Below are 9,046 nucleotides of genomic sequence, written 5' to 3' on the forward strand. Positions count from 1 at the left end.
CACGGCTTGTAAATGCTTTTTGTGGCGTCTTTCACTTCTTACTTGAGGTATTTTCATCCGTCCGTCTTTACAAAAGGCTTCTAATTCTGCGAGACTCTTGGGCCATCTTGCATGCGCTGCTCTTTTGAGATCTCTCCACAGATTGTTCAGTGATATTTAGGTCGGCGGGGCCTGTGAAGGCCGTGGCAAAACCATCCGCTTGCGCCTTGTAAGGTGTCCCATTGTACATTTTGACGTGTGCTTCGGGTTATCTTGTTGCAGGACTCATCCTCTTTTTAACTTCACCATTTTTACTGATGGTGTGATGTTTGCTTCCAGAATTTGCTGCCATTTTCTTTTTTTAACCCAGTTTTGGCTCTACCAATGACATGTTTCCTGTGCCACTGGCTGCAGCACAAGCCCAAAGCTGATCGATCGACCTCAATGCTCAATAGTTGGGGACGTGTGTTCTTTTCCTGGAATTCTGCCCCCTTTTTTCTCTCCAAGCTTACCTTTGCACATCATGGCCACAAAGTTCTATTTGGTCAGTCGTCATCGGTCCACAAGACTCGTTTCCAGAATGCGTCAGGCTTGTTTTAGATGTCGATTTGTAAAGTTCAGGCCCTGCGTTTTGTAGCGAGGATGCAGGAAAGGTTTTCTTGTGCTGACTCTACCATGGAGGTCATATGTGTCGAGGTGTTGCTGCAGTGACAGAAGAACAGTAGACCACCACTTCTTCCAGAACGTCTTTTGCGGTCAAACGAGCGGTCTTTATTTGCCTTTCTAGCAATCCAAGCAGCAGTTCTTTCAGAAAGTTTTCTTGGTCTTCCAAGACCTCAAGTTGACCTCCACCGTTCCTGTTAACTGCCGCTTCTTAGTAAAATTACGAACTGAGGAAACGGCAACCTGAAAACGCTTTGCTGTCTTCTTGTAGCCGCGTCCTTCTTTGTGAGCTTCAGTCCTTTTATTTTTCCGAGTGTTGGGCAGCTGCTTAGAGGAGCCCATGGCTGCTGGTTGTTGGGATGAGGAGTCCGAGAATTTCTACAGCGATTCCTGTGAAGTGAGCGAGCCGTAGTCCTAACCAGGGCTGTGGAGTCGGTAGATAAATCCTTCAACTCCGACTCCTCTATTTAACTCTTTCAGGGCTGATGTCGACTTTTGTCAAAATTCAGAGGTAAAGGACAGTAATCAGCTGTAAACTGCAACAAAACTCGTGTTACGTTTTAGTTTGACTCTCTTTGCTAGAAGGAAAAGTTACATAGCTTTGTTGATTTAACTGCGATTCCCTTCGTGTGCATGAGTAGCAAAGAGCAAAGAACCTCTTAAATGGCACCGACATCTGGCGAGAAACCAAAGCAAATATGCAAAGCAAGATACTCCGTGGACGTTTTACATAATTTTGTTGAATAGGACTCTGACTTATCGGACTCTGAGTTTGATGTAAGTGATCTGGAGATGGATATTGAAAACAAACGTGAGGTGCCAGCATCATCTGATTAGTCCCCAGCTGATCGTGGTGCTGAACACTTTCGTGTAGCTGATGTGCCTACAGCAGCATTCACCTTGGAGGACCACCACTTATGATGACAAGAGGTACAAACCGTATTGCCCCACACTGCGACCACCACCATCTTGCTGTGTGAAGACAGCCAGGCATCCGGCCCACTGTGCATTCCTGCTGACCATCGAGGTGCTCCCACGCAACCACTGCCACCAGAGATGCCGAACGTTCGCCAACAGCAGCCACCGCACGTAGCAACAAATGTTTTACGTTGATTTATGTGTGAAACCTTTGTTTTGTGTGCTTTTCAGAAAACGGCTTTTTGGAAAAAATATTCAGCCCTCAGAGTTAATATCCTAATGTATTTTAATATGTTGAGTGAAGGAAGGCAACATGCACGTCGTCATTTAACCACAGAACTACTGGCTAGGAAGCTGACTCTCTACCATACTGGCCAGTTTAAACAAAAGACAAGAACCCCTGAACACACATCAGGCCACAGCACACACCTCCACCTCCATCATTACACTTGTTAAACACATTATATCTGAAATAAAATGAAAACCCTTTTTGTAATGTGCCATAATCCAGATTCCAATGTCAGGTTACTGTATAACAGCTCAGCTGAACTTCACACTATTAGTAACACAACTCGGCTTTGCTCAGCTTTATTCTTACATCAGAGAAGTACTTCATTAGGACTGTGCTGTTTGTGAAATGGGACATCTGAACTTTTGAACTTGCTGTGTTTTTTTTTTTTTATTCATTACAATTTAAATTTATTAGGAGTCGATATATTTTTGCCGACTCCAGGTACCCGCAATTGTCTCCGACTCCACAGCCCTGGTCCTAATGACTAATGAGGGTCTGGGACCACCTTGGGAACCTCCGATATCTTGGGGTGCCCAAACTTTTGCATGCTGCTCCTTTTATTATACACTTGTACAAAACAAACCCAATGAATTCATCTTGAACTTTGATGCCTTTTGGTGATCAGTTCATCTTCTGCTCAACTCACTATGACATTTTAAGTAAGGGGGCCCAAACTTTTGCATGCCACTGTATACACTAACATTTGAAATTTGTAGAAGATGCTCATTTTATTGCAGGTTTGTGTTGAATTTTAAGCAGTTCAAGTCCAGTGATTAACCTGAAACAGCAGAAAGGTAAGAAGCAAACGGCCTGCAATGGGTTAAAAAAGGTTACGGTTACGACAAATTGAGAAATAATGAAATATTCAGTTATACAAAATGGCTTTTTTCAGGGATGGGTTAACAACTTCCAGCTTTTCTGCAGCAGTGGAAGATGATTACACCTTGAAAGTTGATGCAAACAATTCCTGCAGCGGTCCCAACTTTTGCTGATTACTTACAAACCCCTCTGTCCGTATAAAAGCAGGTGGGAACAAACTGTTGCTACACCCTGTGAAGTAGAACCTGTCAAAAGGTAATTCAACCGGCGACTGGGCTAACAAGGAGGGCAGTGAAAGGCACCATGTTGGCCTGACGTGATTTCAGCTGAAAGAAAAGAAATTCGAGGAAAAAACCATTCAGTCCAAAGTCATTTGTTTAGTTAAGCTGGCCTAACATTTCATCCTGATACGTCTTAAAGGTGCTCAGGTGTCTTGGTGCTTTGTTCCCACGACTCTCTGTGTAAAGAAGTGCTGTTGGGCTTCAGTCTTAAAGGCTCGTTCCCTTCAATTCCGCTGATGTCCTCGAGTTTGTGATTCACCCTTAAACTGGAATAATGTTGCCGGATCTCCTTCCTCAATGCCGTGGAGGATTTGGAAGATGTGTAGGAGACCCCAGCGCCGTCTCCTCTGTGTGAGACTAAACAGATTTCAGTCGTGGGAGTCTGTCCCAGAAAGACTGTCCTGAAGTCCCAGAAAGACTGTCCTGAAGTCCCAGAAAGACTGTCCTGAAGTCCCAGAAAGACTGTCCTGAAGTCCCAGGATGTTCACCTCAAGTGCTGCTATGTCTTTCTTGTACTGCGACGACCAAAACTGCACACAGTAGTCCAGATGGCCCTTTCTTTATGTTTAACAGTTTTTAGAATGTAACCTAACATTTTTATTTGCTTTTATTGCTTCTGGGTATTGACTAGATTAGGGGTCTCCATCTTCAGCCCTGGAGGACCACCGTGGCTGCAGGTTGTCATCCTCACCCTTTTCTTAATGAGTGACCGGTTTGTGCTGCTAATTATCTCCTTTTCCCTTCATTTTAATTGATTTGCTCTTGAAGACTCGGACCCCCTTAATTATTTCTTTTTCCTTAATTAGCAGCCAAACAATAACGAGATACAAAGTGAGTGAAAACAACTGGTGTCCATCATAGAATATCTGAACATAAAGAAAGATGAAGGGCTCAGGAGTGTTGATCTGCTCAGCTCCACAAAACATTTTAACAGAAAAGAGAAAATCAACAAACTCGGAAATGTCTGCTAATGCAGCACGAGAGCAGCGACAAGCCACGGAATTAAAAAGAGCGAGTTTAATTAATGACAAGACGCGGTGCCTTATTAAGCAGCTGGTTGGAGTTTGGGGCCCTGATTTAGGTGGTCTTCAGTTGGTCTTTTGCTGGTCACTCACTTCACATTTCATTTCTGTTTGGGAGCCATTTAAGGAAAGAAATGAAGCAAATCAGAGAACTGAGGAAGAAATTCAGGGGTGCAAATCTTAAAAAAACAAGTCAATGAAAATGAATTCACGAAGTTAATTAGCAACACAAACAGGGCACTCGTTAAGAAAAGGGTGACGATGACAACCTGCCGCCAGGGTGGTCCTCCAGGGCCGAAGCTGACGATGAAAACTTTGTGTCAACAAATCGTCTCCCCTCTTGTCCTCACGTTGCACTGCATGCTGTAAGTTTACTGGGAATGGGGAACGTGTACCAGGACAGGTGGGCACATCTGTGTAACCCAAGCGTGGCACGCAAGTCCACACCTGGCAATGGGTGACTCCATACAGGACTGGCACAAAGAGGCCCACTGCACTGGCCCCTTCCTGTCTTATTACTGCTTAGGCATTGGCGTGGGCAGTGCCCTCTCGATTACAGTGAGCTGCTGGTGCCCACCTGGACATCTCCCTGCACTCGCTGCTCCATCAGGTGAGATTTGATGCAGGGACGAGCGCCAAGCCTGAAATGACATTTCCTATTCCAATGTAACAATTCAGGTGGTTTGAAATAAAACATTTGTACAGAAATGCCACAAACACCAGTACTGTGCCACCAGAACACCGCCATGTAAAGGTGGGTTTACTTCTCACAAATCGAAACAGCACACTTGTGCCTAAATACAATTTGTTACAATTTATGACTTTTAACTTAAGTGTCTGCACGTTCTTTAAACCCAAACACACAAGAGCAAAGTGAAGCCTGTCCTGCCCTGCGTGGGGGTCTTCTATTCCCCTAGAGAAGTAAGGTGGGATTGATTAAGCAGTCACATTACTTGGCTTGTATGGAGGAATATTTTGAACAAAATAAATAAAAAGGCAGTCAGCATAAGCCGTCCGAATTTGGGGTATTCATGAGAAAAGTGGTGATTTACTTCATGAGGTAGAAGTACATAATAAACAGGAAAAGTTCCATCAGATTTCCATACATCCTAACTACAGGGTCATGGGGGGTCTGCCGGAGCCAATCCCAGCCAACACTGGGCGCAAGGCAGGAAACAAACCCCAGACAGGGCGCCAGCCCACCGCAGGTCACACACACCAAGCACACACTAGGGACAATTTAGGATCGCCATTGCACCTAACCTGCATGTCTTTGGACGGGGAGGACCCAAGAAGCAAACCCGGGTCTCCTAACTGCGAGGTAGCAGCGCTAACTACTGTGCCACCCTGCTGCCTCCATCAGATTTTTGAAATATAAAAATATGAGCTTCAGTTAATTGTTTAAAGTATAAATGTTCTCAATTGTAATAAAAACTTGGCAGTAAAGGATCAAGAATAACATCATATCCATAGTCACTAACCTTGAAGTAGTTGAAATTGACACCCCACATTCTTATGTTGGAATAACCTTCTGGCAGTGGCTGTTTGAGGGCAACAGGACCACCGATAAAAAATATCAAATAATAAAAAATGATACTCCACACGCTGCATTTTATAGCAAACCTTTGTGAAAGGGCTAACCTCGAGCCCTTGTGAACCCCTGGCTCGGTTGTGGCCTTTACAACAGGAGGTCCGGCTGCTCATATTTGTTAACAATGTCTTTTATCGGTTTACTTTTATCATAAGTCAAATATGGTCCAAAAATGCTGGAAAACGTTTATCAAAGCTAAAGGGCTAAAATTAGGAGGGAATCCCACCCAAAAAATTCATGTCTGACCTCAGGATCAAGTTGAGGTGAACTGTGTATCGGGTGTTCTGGGTTGGGCGGAACCAGAAATAAAAAAAATAAATAAATAAATAAAGTGATTTCAAAGCTTTCAGAATGAACTCTTAGGAGCACAATAAGCACCTTGTGAGCTTTGACAAAAAACAAAGACAAACACACGGACAGGTGAACAAAACATAATTATTAAACTTAACATGACTTTTTTTTGTTATTTTTAGTGTATTCATTTTTTTTCTGTGACATTGTGACGATGTGGGTTCTGGCTCCACACTCCCATTGCTGCTCGGGAGCCCTTCAACCCAACACCGTCGGTAATGTTACGTGGAGGCAATAAACCTCTGAGCAAGGGGATGGGTGAAAAAGTGCAACAGTGCTTTTATTTAAAGGAAACAATCAAAACAAAAACAGTGTGCCATGTAAATAAAGTGCAGTGCTCCCAAAAGTCTTCATTAAATAAATAATCCATAAAAACAGAAGTGAAAGTGGAGGTTAAAACCATTAGAAAAACAATCGTTTTAAAACGAGGTTAAAACGATCAGGAAGCAGTCTTAAAAACAAACAATTGACAAACCCGGGGGGTATTCCAGAAAGCAGGTTATGTGACATACCCGGGTAAGTTAGTGGATAACCTCAACTTTCGGTTCCAAATAATGTATGTATGTAACCATAGCAGCTTACTCTCTGAAGATAACCTGCCACCGAGCAGGTTATGTTCCAGGGTAAGTTTGTTTCAGAAGGTTACTGAGCATGGCGTGCCCTTTTGATGACGATCCTGTGGACGTGGAAGCACAAATTATCCGAGGTTTTTTCCGCCGGGAGAGAGTAATAAGACCGCGTATTGATGTCTTTTCATTTCCAAATGATTTTTTAAAAGAGCGTTATCGGTTTTCAAAAGAATCGTTAATTTACTTGACCCATCTCTTGGCACCGCATATTGCACATGTCACAAACCGCGGGTCTGCGCTTAGCACAGAAAACATTCTGTGCATAGCACTTCGGTTTTTTGCCTCAGGGCATTTTTTGTATAATGTGGGCGATGCAGAGCATGTGGGAAAGGCAACTGTGTGTAGAGCCGTTCGCACAGTATGTCTGGCACTGAAACACTTCTTACACACGTTTGTACAGTTCCCTGGCCATAAACCTCTGCGTGTAATTAAAGAGGAATTCCACAGAGTGGCAGGTTTGTCCTTTGTAGTAAAATTCATGACGCATATTTAATATGTAGTCATACTATTTATATCTATAGATGTATTCATCCTGCACACACACTTGATACTTCCCTATATGACTTTCTATTTCAGGGTTTCCAAATGTAATTGGGTGCATTGACGGCACCCACATTCCTATTAAAGCTCCTTCAATGAATGAGGGAGACTATGTTAATAGGAAATCTATTCATAGTATCAATGTGCAGGTAAGAACTGGATTTTATGTTCAATAAAGTCAGCCTGCATAACAACATTAAGCATGTTGTTGAAGCCTTTAAGTGACAGAGATAGTAATTTATTAAGTCATATAATGAAAACAAATCATAGTGGTAAACTTACATTTCACCATGCTACTTGTGGTGCATGGTGTGTGTAACGAAGTGCCCCTGAATGCCAGCAACCACTGGTCGCCCTTTATTAAGGGACAGAGCCAGCTCCTCAGATGGGGTGAGGGAGGTGGTGGTGGGCCCCGCCAGTTAGACGGGCTTCAGCTTGCTTTCTATTAGCTACATGACAGACAGAATATACTAAATCGTGTTTAATCAATAGTTCAGTGATCGTGTAATCAACTATTACCTTTTTGCAGTATGTTTTTATGTTTCATTTTGACTTGGCTCAAAGTTCTTCTGCATCCAGACGGATTACACCTTATTAAATAAGAAACCATATATTCCTAATCAATACACATTGTCATTTTAACCTAAAGAAATGAATGGCAGGAAAAGTGAATGCATTCAAAGTGATTTAACAGTGAAAAGGGTGCGGAAGGGGTGTTTCATTATTTTACAGTATAATAAAAGGGAGGCGATGTCAATTTTGCAATTTAATACACTCACGCATTTACTCTGTCCGTTATTTTTTGCCAAGCCAACTCTCTTTCTTTAGCCGATGCAGCCGTATTACTTTTTTTCATTATGATAGGCTTGAATTCTTCAAACGCCTGCATTAACACCTCCAACTCCACCTCTGTGAAATATGCCGCTCGCTTTTTTTCTCCTTGATCTTCCGTTTTGACTCGTGAAATCGGCGATCCATTGAAAATGTCTTTATGTATGCACGGTGCACGCGCATTAACTCTGGGTAACCAGTAGGAGGTTGATTGAACTTACTCTTCTCAGGTGTTTTGGAACCGACATACTCATGGTATGCGGGTTTGGGGTAAATCAACCCAGAGGTTATGATTTACCAAATGGTAAGTTAACCAAGCTTTCTGGAATACCCCCCCGGTGTCTTCATTTAAAACTAGCGTCCATCTTGCTTCACCCATCAGGGCCCGGCAACAAGGGAGACGCTCACTCTGTAGCTGACCTTCTTCCTACTACTGCTGTACTCCTGTCGGTGAGAAACGCCCACATCCGTAATTGTCCCGTGGCTAATTTTCCACAGCTGCTATGGCCCTCAAATTATTTAAAAAAGAAGCGCGAGTCGGTTAAGAGAGAGGAATGAAAAGAAGCGAGGAGGAAAAAAAGAACGAGGGAGAAGGAAGAGAACGGAGGTTAGAGGGAAGGAGGAAGCAGGCGAGCAAGTCGGTGCAGGATGAAGCAGGAGAGCGAACGCCTGGACGGGAGTGACTGGGAAGGCGCAGGACTCTCCGCGGGAGTCGGGACTTGTGACGCTGTGCCCTAACGTGAGAGCCTTGGCCGTTAAGGGATTCCCAAGTCGCTGTCCAGAGGAGCCGACCGGAGCCAAGGATCGGTGAGGCAACTGACAGCAGTAGTAGGAAGAAGGTCAGCTGCAGAGTGAGCGTCTCCCTTGTTGCTGGGCCCTGATGGGTGAAGCAAGAGGGACGCTAGTTTTAAATGAAGGCACCGGGTTTGTCAATTGTTTGTTTTCAAGACTGCTTCCTGATCGTTTTAACCTCGTTTTAAAACGATTGTTTTTCTTATGGTTTTAACCTCCACTTTCACTTCTGTTTTTATGGATTATTTATTTAATGAAGACTTTTGTGAGCACTGCACTTTATTTACATGGTACACTGTTTTTGTTTTGATTGTTTCCTTTAAATAAAAGCACTGTTG

The sequence above is a fragment of the Polypterus senegalus genome, chromosome 16, assembly GCF_016835505.1.
Source record: "Polypterus senegalus isolate Bchr_013 chromosome 16, ASM1683550v1, whole genome shotgun sequence".
Lineage (NCBI taxonomy): Eukaryota > Metazoa > Chordata > Cladistia > Polypteriformes > Polypteridae > Polypterus > Polypterus senegalus.